Source organism: Condylostylus longicornis, unplaced genomic scaffold, assembly GCF_029603195.1.
Source record: "Condylostylus longicornis isolate FDR11 unplaced genomic scaffold, ASM2960319v2 ptg000001l, whole genome shotgun sequence".
NCBI lineage: Eukaryota > Metazoa > Arthropoda > Insecta > Diptera > Dolichopodidae > Condylostylus > Condylostylus longicornis.
In genome coordinates this window covers 7,344,710-7,367,035 of record NW_026577970.1, presented here as the reverse complement: position 1 = coordinate 7,367,035, position 22,326 = coordinate 7,344,710, and the positions used below count along the sequence as shown (strand labels likewise).

Below are 22,326 nucleotides of genomic sequence, written 5' to 3'. Positions count from 1 at the left end.
ACCCATTTTTGCTTAAAATATTGTGTAAAATATGCACAAACAATAATATTTATAGTTATGGTTGTAGAAAACAACATTCTTATCGTGTACGATTTTTTTGCTTATTCTGACCAGAAACGTTACACAATACACGCAGTAAAGTATAGAATGTTTGATGTTGTATACAAAATGTAAAAAATAAATATTAGCCGTAGAATTCTAATTTTATTTATAACTTAATTTTTATGTATGTATGTGCATTTTTTCATTTATGCGTGTCCATTTAACTATATATTGTCTCTTACTGCTTTATGGACCAAAAAATAATAATAGAAGATACGATAAAGAGAAAAAAATAAATAAGTAGATATTTAAATAAAAATAAATAAATAAATTAGATTCCGGATTTCAAATGAAATCAATAAAATATGGGAGTTGGCACTTAAAAATTCCAAAATTAGAAAATCTTAATTTTAAATCCTTTTGTTATTTAAATTCTAATTTATTTTACGCAATTATATTTTATAGGCTATGTGAGTAGAATTGACCTACATTTTAGATTTTATGTATTACGGGAACGTTAAAAATTAATTACTTGCATAAAATCACAATAATAAAATCAAATCTTAAAGATATGAGGTGGAAATAATTAAAATGTTCAAAGTAAATCATAATATTGGAAGGCCGTTAATATATTTATTCGATAGTATGATAGTGGAAGTCTTGTTTTTATAAGATTCTGTAAAGTTATCGTTCGATTGTTAACATTTTTTAATTTTGAAATACTTAGTAGAGTCAGAAACATATTAAAATATTTGATATTACAAGTCTCTCGTCATTAAACCAATCCCGCTAAGTATATTCTTCAATGAGATATGTCAAACCTTTACGATGTCATATGGGCATGTTAGATTTCTTACTAATTTCGTAATTCTCTTACGATTTATTTATTTTTAGTTTAAAATGTGAATAAAAACAAAAATTTCGTTTAACATTATTCACCACAGCTTCGTACATGGTAAACTAAAAAAGTTGTACATTTTTGTGAACAAAACTAATAATTCGTATATTTTCCCGTTACAAAATTTATTCTTTTGAATGATGGCACGATACTGATTTAAGTATAAAAATTAAAAGGTTTTCATAATTTTCAAATTTTTAATTTTTGACCTTTTTATACCCTGCACTTCGTGAAGGGTATATTAACTTTGGTATGGAGTTTGTAACTACTTGAAGGAGTCATCTGCGGTATGGACATATATATATATTCTTGCTCAGCGTAAAATTCTGAGTCGATTTAGACATGTCCGTCTGTCCGTCCGTCCGTCCGTCCGTCCGTCCGTCCGTCCGTCCGTCCGTCCGTCCGTCCGTCCGTCCGTCCGTCCGTCCGTCCGATCGCACGATAACTCAAAAACGAATAATGCAATCGACACCAAACTTTCACAAGTTTTTTCTTTTGTGCCAAGGACGAGCCCTATTGTTATTGGACTAATTCGGACAACGGGTTCGGGTAGCTGCCATACAACTCAAAGAGTTTATTTTAAATATTTTAAAAACTAATAAAGGTATAAATATAAAATTTTGTACACATGTGTCCAATTATATTCTACACATGCTATAAAAATTATAATGGGATAGCTGCACTGGTTCGGGTGGCTGCCATACAACTTCAACAGCAAATTTTTTATATTCGGCAAAATAATAAAGTCAGATTCATGAAACTTGGCAGTCATGTGTCCAATTATAGATCAAATATATTTCTGAAGTTTTAGAGGAATCGCTTGACAGGTTCGGGTACCTGCCATACAACTCCAGAAGCTAATTTTAAATATTTGGAAAAATAATAAAGTCAGATTCATGAAACTTGGCAATCATGTGTCCAATTATGGCTCAAATACATTTCTGAAGTTTTGGTGGAATTGCTTGACAGGTTCGAGTAGCTCCCATACAAGTCTAAAAGCTTATTTTAAATATTTGGAAAAATAATAAAGTCAGATTCATGAAACTTGGCAGTTGTTTGTCCGATTATAGATCAGATATATTTGTGAAGGTTTGGTGGAACTGCTTGGCAGGTTCAGGTACTTACCATACAACTCCAAAAGCTAATTTTAAATATTTGGAAAAATTATAAGGTCAGATTCATGAAACTTGGCAGTCGTATGTCCAATTATAGGTCAGACATGTCCGTGAAGTTTCTATAGAATGATTTTAGAGGTTCAAGTAATTGCTACACAATAACGAAAGGTGCAGGGTATAATTCAATCGGTTTATACCGACTGAAACGTTTTTACTTGTTTTTTTATTGTTTGTTTGTTCGAGCTGCCCCGTCGTCGGCAGCTCTCTTCTACAAATATATGTTATATTTAAGGTTAATAAGTACCGCGTACTCTTTCATGTTTTATTGCAGAGATCATCTTTGTTCGCCATTTTTTATTTGTGGTTTGAGTTATGTGTGCCGGTGACATATGATTTTTAAATGCTTTCCGTTCTTGAATCAGAAAAAGAAACTCGTTTTTATTTGAGTAATGGAGCTTATTTTGGACAAATTAGTTTCAAATAAAAACAATTTCATACAACTTCATCAAACTGCTGACCTAAAAAAGAAACTGCTTTTGAATTTTGTTTCTAAAATGCCACGTCAGTTGAAATCATTTTGATTGATCACAGTTAATATTATGAAATTATTCTAAAGATTTTGCCCTAAGTTTAGGAATCTATTCTAATTTTGAATAATTTTAACAAAGAAATTTGAAGAATTATTTTCCAATTTTAACAAATTTTGAAAATACAAATAAGTATTCTCCATTAAAAATTATGTGGTTCTTCATTATACAACCTTGGTTGAAAAGGATTTTATATGAAAATCGAAAGAGGAAAACCTCAATTTTATATTAGAACAAATTCAGAAAATGATTTATTAATTTAAGTAAGTAATTATTAATTTGTAATTATACATTAATCAAAAAAAATACTTTTTGGGGAGGATATTAAAATCAAATGATGAGGCATTTTCAATCATTAATTTGATGAATCATTAATGATTCAAAGACCGCGTATATATACACTTAAGTAAAATTATTTTAACTTTAATGATTCAACGGAAGTTATAAATAATTATTTTTATTTTGGAAATAATGTTTTTTTTTTTTGGAAAAAATTTTGTACAAACCCAAAAAAAAATAGTTTATACTTAAAAGAGTGAATTTTGCGACTTATTTAACTTAACAGTGTACATTGTTAATGTTAATTTTGCCTAATGTCACTGTAATAATATTAAACAAAATATTGTGTAGTTGACGGTCATGAAAGTAAACTCTAGTACAATGACCACATATTCACCAATGATATTAATAAGGTTACTCTTAGCATAGAGTTCATTGTATTGGAATAATTTGAAAATTTCAAATTATTTTCTTTACTTTTCTAAATTTGCAATTTTTTTTTTCCCAAGAACCACAAAAAATTTGCTTAAAGATAGTTTACTTAAGAAAATAGCGACAATTTTAAGTTTGATATAAAATTATTTCATTTAATAAAAAGAAGGGTAAATGAACCCTTGGCGTGCGTCCAGCATTTTTGTTTATTAAGTATCGGACTCTTATTGTTTTTAAAACTACTTACTTAATAATCTAATATTGGTTGAGATAAAGCTCAAATTTTACTTTGCGAACTAAAATTAATTGTCACGATCTTGAAAATTTGATATAATATTCGATTTATTATTTTATACACATACCCGTATCTTGAAATTTTCATCAATTTATCGTAAATGCTCACATTAAAATTGGTTTATGTTTACGATCTAACTATTATCAATAAATGTGTGACTATTATACTTAAGTATTCACCTTTAATTTACAGGATTTTTTAATAGCATTTACAAACAGTCTTTTTTGCGACAATTCAATTTATTTGCCATACAGCACAAAATATGTATGTCAATGATAAGGTAGCGGCAATACGTAGCATAATACTTTTAAGGGATTTACGAATTTTACGATTATATTTTGTTGATTTATCATTAACCAATATTATTTAATCTCCTTTTTAAATTTATTTAAAAAGGAGATTAAATGAATGTTTAGTTTAAGCGACAGCACTGACACAAACCAATTCATACAAATGATTCTTGTCGTAATAAATCAAAAGATATTAAATAAGTATGTACTGTTTTTAATTTTTAAATGAAAATAAATATGTTTTAATAAAGCATATTCTTAGAATTAGTTTCACCCTCTTACTTTGCATTTTTATCGTCTTATAATTTACTAATATCGTAAAAATTAATTTATTAAATTTTAATCGCAGAAATTTAATACCGTAAATTTTTTTTTTTATATTTATAGCAATTTGATTCTATATTTACAATTTTCAACACCATTTTTGCTAAAATTAAATTTATTCTTAAATGGTAATATCATTTATAACCCCTGTAACATAGTATTTTATCATACTACTTTTTTTTTTGAAAATGTGTTAAAAGCTCTTATATTAATCAACGTAAACACTTCATTAGTAAAAAAAAATAAATTTATTTTTACGATATTTATGCATGTTAAATTTTTTTTTTATTTTGAAAAGTTCGAAGTCGAATAGCCAACAATCTGAAATCATAAAACAACTTTACTGCTTTTATTTGTAAATCAATAAATATCTGTACCTACTAATGAATATCACAAACAACAATTTTTCCATTTACTTGAATAACCAACTATATATACGTATGCATGTATGTATATGTGTACCTATAATTTGTGTATATGTTAAAATTTCAAATGGTTAACTTACATTACATGGAATGGAATTCAAAAATTTCAAAATAAAAGAAGAAAACACTTGTATACTAACGTTCTTGGAACGAGAGAAGAAGAAAAAACACTTGTATTTTATTAAATATTCTGAGAATCATTCTTGTTGGTTATTTATAGCGAATTTTGTTGTTTTATTTTTAGTGACCAGACCATATTACTGACCATAAATACCACAATTTTTATTACTTTACTTTACAAGAATTAAATTTAATATATCTACTTAATTTCTAAAAAAAAAATAATAAAAAACAGCAAAGAAGAAAAGGAAAACAAAAAAATGCTTCAAAAACCACTCATTCACTCTAAAAAAAAAACAAAAAGACGAAAAAAGCACAATAAACACTGAAAAAAAAAAATAAAATTCATCACTTTTAATAACCAGACAAGAAAAATTTAAATTTCACCGCATTTTTGTTTTTGTTTTTTTTTTCTGTGTTTTTCTCTGATTTTTTTTTATTTTTTTTCATATTATTTTTTATTTTTAATACTTGAATTTCTTGTTTACTTTTTGTTGTATTTTTTATGATTTTAACTTTTTTATTTTTATTGAGTGAGTTGTGGTTTTATATTTGTTGGTATTTACTTATTGCCTATACCCATACCACGTATTTTCAATTCAATTCCAAACTTAAAAAATATATTCAAATATATTATTGATTGAACTTGGCTATAAGAACACAGTGTCCTTCACTTTGTACTCTCATTACTCTCTATATTACAGAATTTAAACTGTAAACAAAAATTTGCCATTTATATTCCTTTAGTCTAATTCCCATATCCTATACGCCTATTATAACGATTATAGAAAATTTTTTTTAACTCGTATTTTATTACGAGTATAAGAGCCGAAATATATGAAATTTTAATTTTCGTATACGCTCTATTATTTTAGTTTAATATTTTCCAAAAATGAAGTTCTGATATTCTGAAGATTATATAAAAAAAAAGTGTTCTCAGAAAAGATATAGGGTTAACATAAAATTTAGGATTTTATATCCATTATACATCCAACATTGCTCATAAATTATATAGGTAATCTGTTAAAAATTATATGAAAATTTGATTTGTAACCGTTGATGGAACTTTATTGATGGCAAAAGTAGGAGAAAAACCTACCAATTCTTATCAAACAAAATCGATGAATTAATATGTTTAATGTATAATAATGCTGATTTCATACTGCATAATTTGAGTAATAAAAGCAATTGCTATATTGTTAAGTGAAATTAAAATTTGCTATATGAGAACTATAACCAAAATAGGATTAAGTACTGAATGAAAAGTACGTGCCTAAATGAAAATTATATCATATACTTATATTGAAAACTTATTTTTTTTTTCCTTATTCGCTCCTAGAAGGAGCATAGGGCTAGTGCATGATAATCAGGCACTTTTCATAGCGTCATACAGATAACTAGGTAGGTGGACGAGCCTGCCGTAGTTTTTAAGTACATATATTACAATTATTTGAGGTTATTAATATTTACTGTTTATTTTTCTTAGTTTTTTTTTAATATCGAATATTATGAATATTTGAAAATTACTTGTATAATATTTTTATTAGTATTGTATATTAAGTTATAATAATATTGAATATAATTTTTATAGTGACCTGACCGGGGTTTGAACCCGAGACCCTTCGGTTAAAGGACCGGTGCCATAACCACTGCACCAATGGTCAAATATTGAAAACTTATTAGTTACTAGTAATTGTACAAAATAAGGTGATAAATGAATTTTATTAAATTCTAATTTAATAATAATTTAATAATTAATTTCATATAATATTTTTCAACATATTAAAAAATTACATTTAATCTACGCCCTTTTATATTTTTGCAAGACTACCAAATTAATAAAATAATCATTTGTAGTCATTAATTAATACTAGTATTAATTATATTAAAAAAAAACATTGTTGAATAATTATTAAAAATTGTTATATAAAATTGCCACTTAGATATTTATAAATTAAAATAATAATTAAAATAATAATTACAAACTAAATGAACACAATTAAGAAATAATAAAAAAAAAAATGTGATTTTAAAAATTTATGTGGTTAAAATATTCGAATTGTTTTATTAATTAAAATATTAATTAAATTCATATTATATTTTTTTTTAATAATTAAGTTGACAAAATAATTTGATACTTATTTTAATAAAAGCCTAAAATTAAATTAAAAAAATAAATAAAGTGATTATAGCCATTTTAATCTTTAACCAAATCAACCAAACCAAACCAAATAATTTGTAAAATTATAAATTAAGTTGCACTTGCATAATATGAAAATAATAACAGTTTAATGTTTCACATACACAAAATATCTACTTAATACGTTGAATTACTTAACTACATATACTTATATTTGTATTACACATTTAAAATTCTGAAAACTAAATTGTGATTGAATGTACAAAAAACATGAGAGCTAAGTATAAACACCTAAATATTTTGGATTAAAAAATTCGTTTAGTTGCTAATGCAAAATATTTTAAAAGAAAATCAGAATTTTACCCTTAATTTATATACTTAAGTTTGGATTCTAAACAAGAAGCTATTCGTAATATAGTACCACACTTAGTAAAATATGACAATCTTTATGTATAACATATAAGGTAAGTGTAGCTAATACTGACAGTGGCGGTAATACTGACATATATGAGGTTTTTTATAATTATTAAGAGATTTTCTCTATACAACATATATATATATTTTTATTTCTAGATTAATTCAAATTATCGCAATACTTCCTTTTATTTAGTTTTGAAATAACTCCAAAATATTGAACATAAATCAGTTTTGTTTCCATAGACATAGCAATGGTGGGTTGAATTGGAGAATTTCTTATACTTTTTGCTTAATTTTTCCGATTTTGTTTTTATTGTTTTTTGACTTATTTGAGGGTTAAAAATATATGTATTTATATTAAATTAAATATTTTGATTATTTTTTATCTTATTTTATAAGTAATTCGGAGTAAAAACATTAAATAAATAAGAATTTTAACAAATAATTTCTGTCAGTATTAGAAACATCTAAAATTCGACCATGCTTCTATTACTGACATATGTGTCAGTAATACGTCAAAAATCCGTATTTTTATAAACTACGTCATTTTTAAAATGTTTAAATTTTTATTTTCGTATTTATTTAATTAAAATCGAATTTGAATTTTCTTTCTAATGTCCGAATTCTGACACTAAGAATTTACTACAGGTTCGGAGTATTTTACCTTTAAAAACTGGTGTCAGTAATACGATCTAAAGAGGGTCAATATTATGTACAAAATTATGTCAGTATAAAGTTTTAATTTTGATATTCATTTTAATTAATTAAAATAATTTCTTTATACTTTAAAATTGTTTAAACTATTTCAGTCAAATGAAAATCGATTACATTTGTGAAAACCTATATCTGACTATGACCTTTTTACCTTTTTAATAGTGATATTCGTGTAATAAATTGTGTATCAATATTGTATTCAATACTGTCAATAAAACAGTACAATTCGGTTTCTAAAAAAATGCTTTAAAATTACTGTAAACGTTAACGTCATAACAAATATCACAATGGAAATGGTTCTCTTTAAATAAGAAAAGTAGTCCTTTTTAATAACCCAAAATGTTGTTCTAAAAATTGAGAATGGGTTGCTTTCGTTACGTACTTAATACATAAATAGTCTTTGTTAAAGCAAAAAGCAGCTTTAGAATAGGCTTATTAGCAGCTTTAGAATATATTGATCTGATTTCTTATAATTTCGTGTGATATGGTACATCATATTTTAGGTATTATTTATAAGAATACATTTGTAGCAAAACTTATAATACTTTATAAAACATTATGTAATTTCGAATTAGATTTTCATAAATATCTTTTAAAAATTTTTATTTATTCATTGTTACATATTAAGACTACTAGCAAAAGTACATTCTACAGTAATAATAAATTCAAATCAGCTGAATTTCACATATTTTTACCTTTAATTCAATAAAAAATATGTTTTTTATTTTTGTTTGAATTATATTTTTATTCATTTTTAATTTTTTTTGAAATAAGATGAAATGTCCGTAGAAATCTAAATTATTATTCCATTTTTATTTAATATTATCATTTTAACCATTTTAACCATTATTCATATATAGAATATAGATTACAGCATATGAAATTACATTGTCAGTATTAGGAACACAAACTGTCAGTAATAGACACAAACATTTGCGGTTATGTCAATATTAGGAACATTTTTGCTTTTCATTTTTAATCGAAAAATTATGAATTAAAAAATATTTTGATTAAATAATTTTATAAAAAACATTATTCTCAATTATCCAAATTATTCAAAAAATCGGAAACACGATCATTTATTGTATCCCACATATAAAATATCTCACGCCAAAGTTGAATTTGTTGCGAAGTATGTCAGTAATAGGGACACTTACCTTAATGCATTATGAGACAATTATATTACAGATTAAGTATATGTAATTGAAAGCTTCCATTAAATATAAGGCAAAAGAATTTTAGCAAAGGCTTTTTGAATTTTAGAAAATTTCGCATAGTCGCAGTACTACGTCACCCGCGAAAAAAAATACAATTATTTTAAAGAAAGAATGAAACATTTTTTAAAAATTAATGTTTCAAACCATTAAAGAATATAAACTGAAAGTGCTATGAAATTTATTGTATCGTCGGTTATGAAGCAGAAAGCATTAAGTCAGGAAACTGTGTTTTGAGTAAATTCAATTTGAAAAAATCGTAAAATTGTAAAACTAATAAATTAGTGCAATTCGTTTGGTCTCATTAATTTCTGGATTTAAAAACTATATTCTGGATTTGCATGATTTTTTGAAAACAAAGATTATATTATTCTGATTTAATTCATCTATGAAATCCGAATTCTCAAAAAATGCACTTATAGTGCTTTCTGCTTTTTAACCGACGGTATACTTGTTAAATAGTATATTTCAACACCATTCTAAGGCATATCTAAAATTAACGTTATAAATTCGGATCAGACAAAGCTATAACTTACTTTCCACAAAGATATCTAAAAAAAAAAAATTTTTTTCTCTAAGAGTCACTATCTCTTAAACCGGTTGCGTATTGTGAGCCCTATTGTGGAACGTAAATTTTTTTGCTGACGAAGATCTACAATGGTAGAGCCATATTACGGAACACTTTATGAAAATGTCTAAAAATGTTCTTAATAACTTTCTAATATGTTCTCTTTCTCCTCTTTTCTTACTGCCTTTTCTTACAACACATCGCTTCAATTATCTTCTTCGAAAATGTAAGCCAAAGATTAGTTAGATTTAATTGAATTAAAATTAAATTGCTGAACAAAAATTATTTTTACAATAAGTACGTAAAATGCTTTACCAAATTATGAATTGAATGCCGAACGCCTTTTGTTGCGTCTTTTCAAATAATGCCAAACTCAAAAATTAACTATTGTGTCATATCTATTAATAAGAAACTACTGTGCTATATTTATTATTCGGGAAATTAAATGGAAAAATTATGTTAACAGGCTAGCTAAAATAGAATGACTGAGGCAAGCTACATGGGCATTCAGTACGATCAAATCAAAAATGACAAACCCATAATAACAAAACAAAAAAATTCCGAAATTAATTTTTGATTGATTTTATTTCGATTATAAAATTTTTATAAATTATAATAAATGTCTTCGCATAATATTACAATATTTTCAATACTTCTATATTCACATTGAGCGGAAATAATAAATATTTTTTGTTACTGATGAAGCGAAAATGATTATTAAATTTTATAATCGCTTTATTTTCAATCAATTCATTTAAATTTCCGGTTTTGTATTTATAGATTTACACGGTTAAATTTTACAATAAGTATACAATAAATTTTAAAATTTTGTTTTTTTCTTCTAATTTTTTTCTTTTGTATTATAAAGCATTTTTATAGTTAAATAGAAATTAATTTTTTATGAAGGTTTTTCATTATTAAAATCTTAAATTCAATTACTTAATTATTTAATTGATATAATAAAAAATCTATTAACTTTAAGTTACTGGCATTATATTCGGTTTAGTTCAATAATAATTTGCATTATGCTTAAATATTAATTGTAGCCAGATGCTATGCCAACTAAATATTAATTTTAAAAATTTTCGTTAATAATTAAAATCTGTTTTTAGCATACTCTTTCTCAAATTTTGAATTAAATCTTAATTTCATGTTCCTTTTCACATATCCTTCTGTCACTTTTCTCTCCATGTTCGTTTAGTAAACTCCTATACCTACTCAGAAATCTGAAATTTTGTATTTAAAATTTCGACAATATAAACATCCAAATTTCTTCCATTCAAGTTATTTTAAGCCTTCCATATTAGAAAAGATGCAAGTTTTTCAATTCTGCAAATGCAAAATACTATATAATTTTATTCCCTCTATTATAAGAAACTGAAAGATTATGTAGGTTGTTTATGGGCCTTTTTGGTCCATGTTTTGATATAAAATCTACAATAAATCAAACTGTTTTACTCGTTTTAATCTACGTGTTGTATTATCGTTGTCCAGGAGTTTAATAGCCTCGACATTGATGTATTGTTGAAGTCTTTTTTTTTGTGACTTTGCGCATGTGTTTTAATGACTTTGTCTACTATTTCTACATCCAAATCCTTATGTAGATTGACATTGCGAATATACCATGGAGTTATTCCACGAAGTACTTTGTTTTGAATACGTTGTATTATCTTTTTATTTCTTTCAAGGGCACAGCCCCCATAGCTGGATACAATAAGTCCATACTGGTTTTAGGACCTGTTTATAGAGAAGAAGCTTATTTTTGACGGACAGCTCAGAATGACTTTTGACCAGTACATTTTTCTATGCTTCATTTATGCCATTATGGTAATACAACTTGTTTTTAAATATACATTTACGTTATTCCAAATTCCTCCAAAAACTATGCAAAATTATAATATAGCAATAATATGATTATTTCAGTAGAACATTGCTTTTATAATTTAGACCTAAAGTTTTATAATTTAAAGTTTTAAGTTAAAATAAAGCTCTCTACTTTTGAAGCTATGGGCTGCCGATTACGTAGACTTATTTTTATACCCATATTATCATGGGGCAGGATATCTATATTTTGATTAAACTTTCCAAGAAATTATTTTTCATTAAAAAATTTAAAATTTATTAATTTTTATTTTTGAATTTTAATGTTGTGAATTAAAGAAATAAATACTCAATTCAATTAACATACCTGATACTTTAATTATTCACAATATTCCCCCATAACTTATTCAAATACAAATGGTATACTATAGGTATTCGAGTACAGCAATAAAATATGACAGGTGCGATTTCTCTTAAAAAAAAGAAAATTATTTTAATTGTAAAAAGAAATTCTCTTATCGTTTATCACTTTTCGAGTGAGCATCTTGAATTGGGCCAATTGTAATCAACTATTCTACTATAAATTAAAAAAATATTTAAAATTTTACTTTTCAACTAAAAACTTTTTAATTTTTATTTAAGTACTTTGTAGTTACAAAATAATTAATTATGAAAAAAGAGAAAAAAAACTTTCTTTATTTTTTATTATCTTTGAAAAAGATTAATTAGTCTTAGAGAATCGCGTTTAAAATATTGAGAGAATTTTAATATTCTCTTATGGTTTTCCTCGTTTTTGAATTATACACAACACATCCAAAAAAAAAAAAATTCTCAAACGAAATTCTTAAAATATTTTTAAGAATTTGTAATTAATGTGTACCATTTGTGTTCCTCAAAGATTTTCCTAACAAGAAAAGAAAAAAAATTTAAAAAAAATGGGAAAGAAGACTCTTTCTAATTTCAAACGGAGAACTTAAGGAATGATAGAAATTTTATTTTCGAAATTGTTTTTGCACTGGTTTAATCAAACGTAATAAAATACCTTGTTATGAAATCCGAAATTAATCAAAAGTAGCAATTTAAGTTGATATATGTAAATCTTAGGTTTCAGCGGAAGCAATGCTTATGCTTTCTCACGTATCACTACTGGTTGAACTATAAAAATATAAAATTAGAAATGGTGGCAGGGCGTTTGTTCAAATTTTATTACGGAGAATATAAAACTATAGTACATTTTCTGTGTAACTGAGAAGCATTGAGTTGAATTCAACCGATACACTAGTAATGTGTTACGGAGCTCTATGATTTATCTCGTGATATACCGGATCGGTCAAATTGACTTAGCCCAGTTTCATAATCATATTTAATAGTTATAGCTATCAATAATTAAAATTATTAAGTAATAAGTGGATAGTAAATATCTAATAAGTAGAATAGAAAAACTTTTCAAACTAAAAAGTCATGTTTCGAGAAATCTAGAAAATTTTTAGAATATATACGCACGAAATTTTTTTTCATTCTCAAACACTGAAAACTGATGAATGAACAGAACGATTTGAAATATTTAACTTTACTGTTTAAGGAATGCTATAGGATATCTTGAGGATATTTCCGGCTTTATAGTTGGGACGGGGATATTATAGGTGGAAGTGTGAGGAGGGTACAATAAGTCAGAAATGGCTGCGGTGGGTTATTCCTGCCCTATTCGGTTCCCTTGAAAATCTAATCTAATCTAAGGAATGCTATACCATTCGGAAATCATATAGTTTTTCGGAAAACGTTGTTGCCATAAATGTGTTAAATCATATGCATTTTGGGAGTGACCTGTTATAAACCAAGTTGACTGTTATCAGATACATGAACAATTTAATTTCCTAATTTTTTTTAGAGTTAAATGAGTAAAAGTACAAGTTTGACATGAGCCTGAAACTTCAAAATTATAATTTTTAAAACTCACAAGTAAAATGTTCGAATACTTTCTCAAAATTTTCCATCTTGGTATTTTAAATATATTCACCATTGTTATTTACTGTAAAAAAAACGTTACATTTTACACTCACATTTTATGAGAGAGAAAGAAAGAGAGTATAATGACAAAAAAAAAAACAAAAAACAAAAACGAAACACACTCTCTACATGTATAATTACCGCATCTAAAGTGAAAACTTTCCAAAAACAATAATAACAACAACAATACAGCAAATAAACAAGAAAAGCATGCTTTAACATTAGCAGTTTCTTTTCGTTTTTTTTTCACGTAAATTGACGTAAATATCGTGATTCAATTTTAATTAACTCGCGTTAAATCGCGTCTTTTTTATTATTTTCTTTTTGTCTTTTTGAATACTTTTATTCTTTCTCTACCATTTTTTTTAAAATACATTAATGTGATGGTGTAAGTGAGTGTACACTCTTATTCATTATATATACATAATATGTATGTATACCGTTGGGTGTATGATGGCACCGCGAAAACTTAATAAAATAAATTTAGTGAAACTGGGAATAAAAAACGGCAAGTGAAAGAGAGAGAGAGATAGATAGAGAGTAATTCGAAAGAAAATTTTTTCAATGTCTTCTTCTTTATGAAAAACAAAAAGAAAAGCAAAAACGCAACAAAGGGAAAAATTCGTTATACTTTAATGTCCTATTGTTATACATTTACAATAATATGAAAAAAAAAATTTTAATGTTGCATTTTAACACGATTTCGTTAACATTGAAAGTGAAAAAAAATTTAATATGTGAGTTTGTAAGTGTATACGGTAAAAAATGGTAAAAAATAAGAACGAGAAAAAAAAACGATCAAATGAAATACAACAAAAACAAGAGAAAAACAAAAGAACAAATAAAGAAATTTTATTTAATAGGAAAACGTTATTGTAACAAAAGCACTGTCACATGCACTACAGTAGAATCCCTTCCAATACAACATGGGAGTTATTTAGTCATATTTAACCGATTATATCAAAAATTAGCCTAATCAAAAAGTTAAGGCTTGAGTTTATAAAATTATACGAAAATTTGTAGGCGTAATGCAAGTAATTAAATAAAAATTACTCATACACATAGAAATGGCATTGACCTTAGCAAATTCTGTTTTACGCGTAAAATATATTGAAATAGCGACATATTGTACTTCCTTTTTAGGGATATGTGTACAAAACTCCACGATTTGTTTGGTAAAAATCCTATATAGTTGAGAATAAATTCCACATACAGGGAATACGTTACTATACTAATAAATTGGTTTTTGCTCATATTACTCTCCACTAGAGGGTTTCATAGATTTTATTCTGACATAATTATAATAAAATAATAAATATTTCATTTCTTTAAACTGTTTGTAAATTTAATTAGTATTAGCATTACCGTTTGTAATAAACGTTAACACTATATTTGATAAATTACTGTTAACGAAGTATTCTCATGACATTCCTCGTGAAATAGTCTAAAATTAAATGACAACTCAAATAACATATTCTTAAAACTTTGTTGACCGGTCAAAAGTTAACTCATGTTCTTATGGCTGACCGGCTACGAGTAAACTCGTTGTGCGTTTTTTTTTTCACATCGCTGTTGTTTTCTCCGTTGGTAACCGATACAGTGCAATTGTTGATCAGTATAACACAAACTGTTTCTCTCACTTATAAGACCCGTCAAAAATTTTGTTGTAAAAAATATTAAATAATTTAAAAAAAAACGATGACGGAACGTAATGAAGAATCTTTCAATGAATTGCAATCAAAAGCGGATGCTTTGTCTGATTGTCCGAGTGATTATGAATCAAATTGTGGTAGCTGTGGAATTGAACGACTCTGATATTAGACCATCAAAATATTAAAAAATTGAATAATAAATAAAATTTATTAAAGTTTATTTTTATTGTTTCATTTCCACATCCAATTACGAAATAATAGCCGGTGACATGAGATCAGTAAAATTGCCAACAATGTGTTAAGTGACGACTGAAACAATATACCACATTCAGATTAAAATTGCATTATACTATATGTTTCTAAGCGCTTATCTCAATAACATATAGACGCACGATCATAAAACTGCTTAAAATTTTAAAGTTATTTCCAAATCTCAATTAATTTAATTTTACTGTAACTTTAACTAGTTGTATTCAAGGAAATATAGAGGAAGAACAATAATAATTAGTAAGTTTTTACATATATAGCATATAATTATGTATATATAGCTGATTTTTTCCAGTTAAATCTCATTTAAAGTATAATTTATTTGCGATAATTAAGTAGTCTTCAAGTTTATGAGAAAAATTAATAAGAAATTAAATTTGTGAAAAAAAAGAAGAGAAGGAAATCAAAACTATGAGATTGAATTATAATTGAATTGAGATTTTTTTACAGATCATTGTTTAGCTTTACACTTTGATTTTCACTTTATAAATATTCATTTATATTTTGATTGTGTAAGAATAAGAACTTATTCAGAGAGAGCATGTCAGTATTATAAATTAAAAATTTTATTTGTATATTCTAAAATTACTTCCTGAATAGTTGAATTTATGAATAAAGTAAATAAATTTTTTTTTTATATAGGCTTTAATTAAATAATTCACATAGAATAATAAAAGTTTCATGATGAAAGTTATAAATATTAAAGACTAGCTAATAATTTTAAAAGAATTTATTGAACCCTGTGTGACTTTAAGTAATTTTCAAAAAATTGAGAGAGTGTATAATACTTACGCCGCTATAAAACACAAAAAAGTATTTCTTTTGCAAGTTCTAGGTGGCAGGTTTTAATATCATATGGTTTTTTATTACTAATCGCAAAATATCAGCAAGTAAACCATAAACATAAGCAACAAAATTGATGCAAAAAACTTCAAATTTGACATTTATCTCTCATATTAATTGCATTCTTTACGGGTTCCTGCTTATTGCTTTATAATGGAGCAAATTCCCGTATTTGCACTGTAAATTGTATTAAATTGGAGGGATGGTATAATGGAACAAACGCACTTATTTTAACTATGGAAAATGTCAATGTATTTGAGCGATGTTATGCAATTATTCGCTCTTGTCAACTTTTGCTCAACATTATTGCTCATATCTGGAATTAAAACATTCTACTTCTCTCTGTATCTTTTTCTGTATTGCGTTCTTTTAACTTAAAACGTCTAATTATTGATTATGAAAATTGTGGTGAAGGCTCTTTTTGATAATTATTGCTAAACTGAACTAGAAAACATTTATTACATGCATAATGATTATTATGCACCACAATGATCCCTACAGGTAGTCTACATTTTTATGTCAACTTCACGTATTTTGATATTATGACAACACCATTACGTTTTAAATTAAAATTTTAAAAAATCATTTAAAACTACTCCATTTCTTCCAGTGTAGCTGGAAAACTATGCTAAAATATAAAGAAAACTCTCAATTGTATAAAGAAATATGAGTCTTGCCAATTGCTATTTAATTTTAGTTCATAATTTTATAAGAAAGGAGATTTATTTTTCCATTATTTTTTCTTTTTATATTTAAATGTGCAGTGAAAAATAAGTGCATTGTTAAGAATTTCCATTTAACAATTTGAAAATTTTCTTATATAATATGGTTATTTTAAAATTGCGAGTACATTTAATAGAATTTTCAAAAATATTCCGGAAAACTAATTTGCATAGAAACAATACGCAATTTTATTTTAAAATAAATTCTTTCAGTGAATGATCCTCTAGACGTCTTACAATATCAAAAGCAGACTTAAAATTTAATGCATAAATTAGTTATTATATAATAAATAAAGAAAACAAAAAATATTTTCAAGGATCTACTTTAAAAACAACTGTAAAAATCATTTCGTTTGTAAAATGCATTCGGTTTCTTGATAATTTCGTAATAATTTTCTTGCTCCCTGTTTATTTTGAAAATAAGTTCGCCTGAATAAAATTCCATTAGAATAAATTAGTATTTTTTTTTCTAAATTTTGCTTTTACTTTAATTTCAATTCTAATTTTAAAAATAATAGTTATACTACTATAACTGTAATATTGTACTTTACTATAATTCTTGACCTTAAAATGTCATTTGCATTTCTGAAATAAATCAACAATTTTTCTCTTTTACGATATTCATTTTGAGTTATGCTTTTTTAATTTGTGAAATCTAAAAACACAAACAAAAAAAAAGAGAAATTGCATGCAATTTTCATTTAAAAATAAAAAATAATGAATTAAGATTTTTCTTGATCCTTACATCTAGATCCTTTTTTATGATTTGCATACATTTTTTTTTTTAAAGTACTAGATTATTTTAAGAGAAATGTTGACTAAAATTTAAAATTTTTATATAAGCCAGTTGAATATTATGACGCCGAACTCCTTCCAAGTCAACAAAACTCCTTTCAAGTCAACTAAAAAATTGTTTTCACTAAAGTGAAAATTCTGTTGCAAATTTGGCGTAATATACTAGATTCGCCGTAGAAATTTTCAATTCCATTTTTACAGTATACTCACTTAATGAATGGACAAAGTAAAAAAAAAGGCATGTTTCGAACTAGGAAAAGCTAGTTTTGCACTTTATCCACAACGACTTAAGAGCAATAGGAATACCTTGAGAATAATACCGTAACATCGTAAAGTAGCTGAAAGCTCAAATTATTTCTCTATATATTTTACTCCAAATCACGTAACGACAAAAAATCACCGCTATTTTAATGACGATTAAAAATTATCGGAGTGTGTTTTCTATTAAATTCAATACTGCGATATTTTGTGATACGAGTAATCACCCAAATTCAAAAAATATTTTAATTTAACACTGTGACATATTGAAATAGTACACGGTTTTGTTAATTCAGTAGCAACATCATTTGGATTTACACCAATTTTATGAATTAATATTTAAACCCGTAATAATTTAAAAATATTGCAGTTTTAAATTTTATTAAAATAAAATACATTCTTTTTGTTTTATTGAATACAGCCCTGCAATATTCTGTTTTATTTGTAAAATGTTTCGGTCTTTAATTGTCCATATAAAAATATCGTAAATTTGAACTGAATTTATTCGAAAATACAAATTTGAGATGTTGCAGTTTTAATCTCAAGGTATGAAATATTTAGTTAAAATGTAAGCGATATAAAAAAATCAAAAAATTAAGTAATTTTGATGAGAAAAATTTATTATAAAATATAATTAACATTTGGCAAGCAAACATTTTTCGATTTCCTACTGTGATATTCTAAAAATTATAAATTATACACGGTGTGTGAATGCATATAATGCATTTTAAAGTAAAAATATAGTGAGGAATTTATAAATTTTCTCAAGAGAGTAAAATAGAAAACTATAATTCTATTAGTTTTTATTTTTTTTGAATTGTTTTAAAACTACGGGGTATTGACATATATTTTTTAAGAGGAATTAAGATTTAGTGTACTTACTTACTTTCTTTCTCCCTTTTTCTGCGGGACTATAAAAAGAGTATTGTTGCATGAGTATAATAGTTCTCACTAAAAATCATTTGTCTATTTCACGTACTCTTATAAATACTCACCACAATTTTGAGATGATGATCTTTTCGAACAATTGCGGAGTATTTCCGATAAAGAGAATGTTGAGTTTTAATCCAAAATCTTCATGTTCCTGTTTTGTACATTCGATCACTTTAATTTTAAAAACTATCTTTAGTTTTACGAAAATTTTTCTTTTTAAAATCTTTCTCAAATCAAAATTTTTCTTTAATTTCAGCTTTTATTACGACAGCAACTGCAAGAATCTGCGATACAAAAACAAAAAAAAAATTAAATAATCACAAGGAAGAAAAATAAAAGTGAGTGTTTTTGTTTATTTGTTTTTTGTGTTTTTTTTTATTTTCCATCAAAAAAAAATCTAATAGAAAAGTAATTAAAAAAAAAAATTAAAATTTAAAGTAAAAATAAAATTTTAATTTAAAATTTTTTAATTCTAAAATGAAAATTAAAAAAGTTATATAAAATTTGAAAATAAAAAAAAAGTTCCACCACTAAAAAAAAAAAAGTAGAAAAAATCAAATTTGTTTGTATGTAGTGTGCAAAAAAAAAAAAAATAAAAAAAAATTAAGAGTAAATTTTGCAAAAATTAAATTTTTAAATAAATGAAAATTTATAAAAATTTCCTTATAATATGGTATTAAAATTTTCTAAAATAAAACCAATAAAAGTGCATGAAAAGTGAATAAAAAAAAAATTTTAAGAAAATTATACACAAACCACATCAAGGATTACAAAAGGATATTTGGTACAATTTTAATTTTTAAATATAAATGCAATACGAGGTAAGTGCTTATTTTTGCTTATTTTTAAATTTTGTTTAAAATAAATAAATTTGCTTCATAATTTAAATATTTTGGAATAATTTTTGACTTGAAATGTTGAATTTGCTTAATATTTACTGTTGAGTTGAAAAATTCCAAATTATGGGCATCCCTTCTTTACACAAATCATCTTAAATTAGAATATTATTAGAATTACTTGTAAAAACAATTTAAAATTTTGATTCCAAAATTTAAAGTGGAGTCTGTATAATGTTATTGAGTGTATATTTTTTACCATAAGGTAGTGCTACTGTTATGGTGCAAATTAAAGTTGATATAACGGTAAAATTATTATTACACTGAAGGTTATTTTAAGGACGAAAATTTGACTCTAGCTTTAATTATTGACATTGAAAGCTTTAATAACATAACTGTAGCTATTAAAATTAAAAATTATATAAAAAATTCCAAAGTCAATTTTGTGGACACCATTTGCTCATTGCCAAAAACCGCTGGAACTACAGTTTCTTGTAATCGATTCTTGAAGCCTTCTATGTACCCAATCATATCGAACAATTTATATATTTTTCATTTCTGATAATTAGTGCCATTTTATAGAATAATAATTTTATATTAAGATCGAAATCTAGCCGAATATGAATTTTTGGAACATGAGTTTTTATGGTTAGAATATTTACAAATTATTGATTCAAGGAACTGCAAGGTATATTTTTGCAAAATATTAAATTTGAACTTCCGAAAATACCGAAATTCTTAAATTTTTTCAAAACGAATTAAGTAAATATTTTTGCAGTTGGCAGAGAACTTGCTAATTTTTTAAATAAAACCTTAAAAAATTTTTTGAATTCTGATGACGTCATCTTATAATGTAGCTAATTGTCAATTTAAAATAAATACTTATAACTTAAATTTATCATCATGAGTAGACGGCGTGTAATTTCAATACGGCTAATTGTCACATCTTATAATATGTGAATAATAATTAGGCATATTTCACGCGTTAGTGAAATATTTTCATAATGTACATATCCTTCATTAAAAATATTAAAAAAAAACCTGTTTAACAACTTTTTTCTTGTACTTATCTCAAATTGATAGAGGGTTTTTCCTGAATATTCACTACATGTGTGTTTACACTATATAAAAACGGAGAAATATGAAATGCAGGTCATTAAAATAAAATATGTAGAAATGTGTCTTCATTTTAAGTGTCCTAAGATTTCAAGTTATAAACAAAAAAATAAAAGGATAGTTCTAAACATTTTCATTTGTTCATCAAGTGTCCTTTTTGCTTTAAGAACCAAACAACTTAAGATAATTTTTATTTTTTTTTTTCTTTCCTTTTCTAGAAGAGCAAACACGTATATAAATATAAAAATTTTTAATAAGTAAAAGACAAGATGTAACTTAAACTGAAAGATAGATCATCTGGCGTAATAAACTCTTGAATTGTTTGAAATATTCACAGTGTAAAAGTATACGTGTACCTATACTTATAACTCACTTAAATACTGACATAGGTTCACACATACTTTGTTCTATATACAGTATATTTATTGAAAATTGTATACAGGACTACAAACATATGCGTATACACTTATATTATAAATAGAATAATAAAATTCTTATTCTTTTTAAAAAAATTTAAATTTAGACTGAAAAAAGGTTACCAGATTCACGTTTTAGTTGTATAATATTTTTTATCATACGTGTTATACTTATACTACTTATACTACTTATATTTAAGTTGATACTTTAAAATTTATGAATTTTGTTGTAACAATAAAAAACTTGTTTGAATTTTCGAAACTTGAAATAATTTCGAACATTGTCGGTATTGTCATTATCATTAATTTGGCATGCAACTATCTTCTTTACTGTTTCAAAGTTTAAGTGTTATCAGTGAATTAATTTGTCAACAATATTATATTAATGTCCGGAATACCGTGTTGCTAGCTAGTTTTCTAGTCATATTTGAAGGTGGCCGAATATATACCCATAATATAAGGGAGAACGAAATATGGTCTGTGAATGTCGTATGAAAACTTTTTTGAAAATCGTCTCTGTGAGGTCTCGCTTCCAACAAGATTTATAATATCTCGGTTCTAAAAACATAAAAAATTTGTTTTTTAAGTTTTATTTCTGTTGGGTTCTGTTGAGTAAGTTCAAATTTTTGTTTAGGAAGGATCCATATTTTACCATCTTTCTAATAAATTGTCTACTAAAATTTCAATGTTAAATTTCATTCAGTTTTCAACTACATGCTTCAATCAATTTTTTTATGCGAAAATTGTTGTGTTATGCCGTGTTTTTTTTCCTATCATCCAATTTTCTCTTTACATATAGA

At 25.3% G+C, this 22,326-nt stretch overlaps 1 long non-coding RNA gene across 2 annotated transcripts in view; it reads left to right on the top strand.

Annotated features, from left to right (window-relative positions):
* The window catches only part of LOC129612314 (uncharacterized), a 98,172-nt gene that overhangs the window by 8,224 nt on the left and 67,622 nt on the right, over positions 1 to 22,326 (top strand). For both annotated transcript variants that reach the window (XR_008697224.1, XR_008697223.1), the window contains exon 2: positions 19,415 to 19,979. This is a non-coding gene — a long non-coding RNA (uncharacterized LOC129612314). The remainder of the gene's footprint in view (positions 1 to 19,414; positions 19,980 to 22,326) is intronic.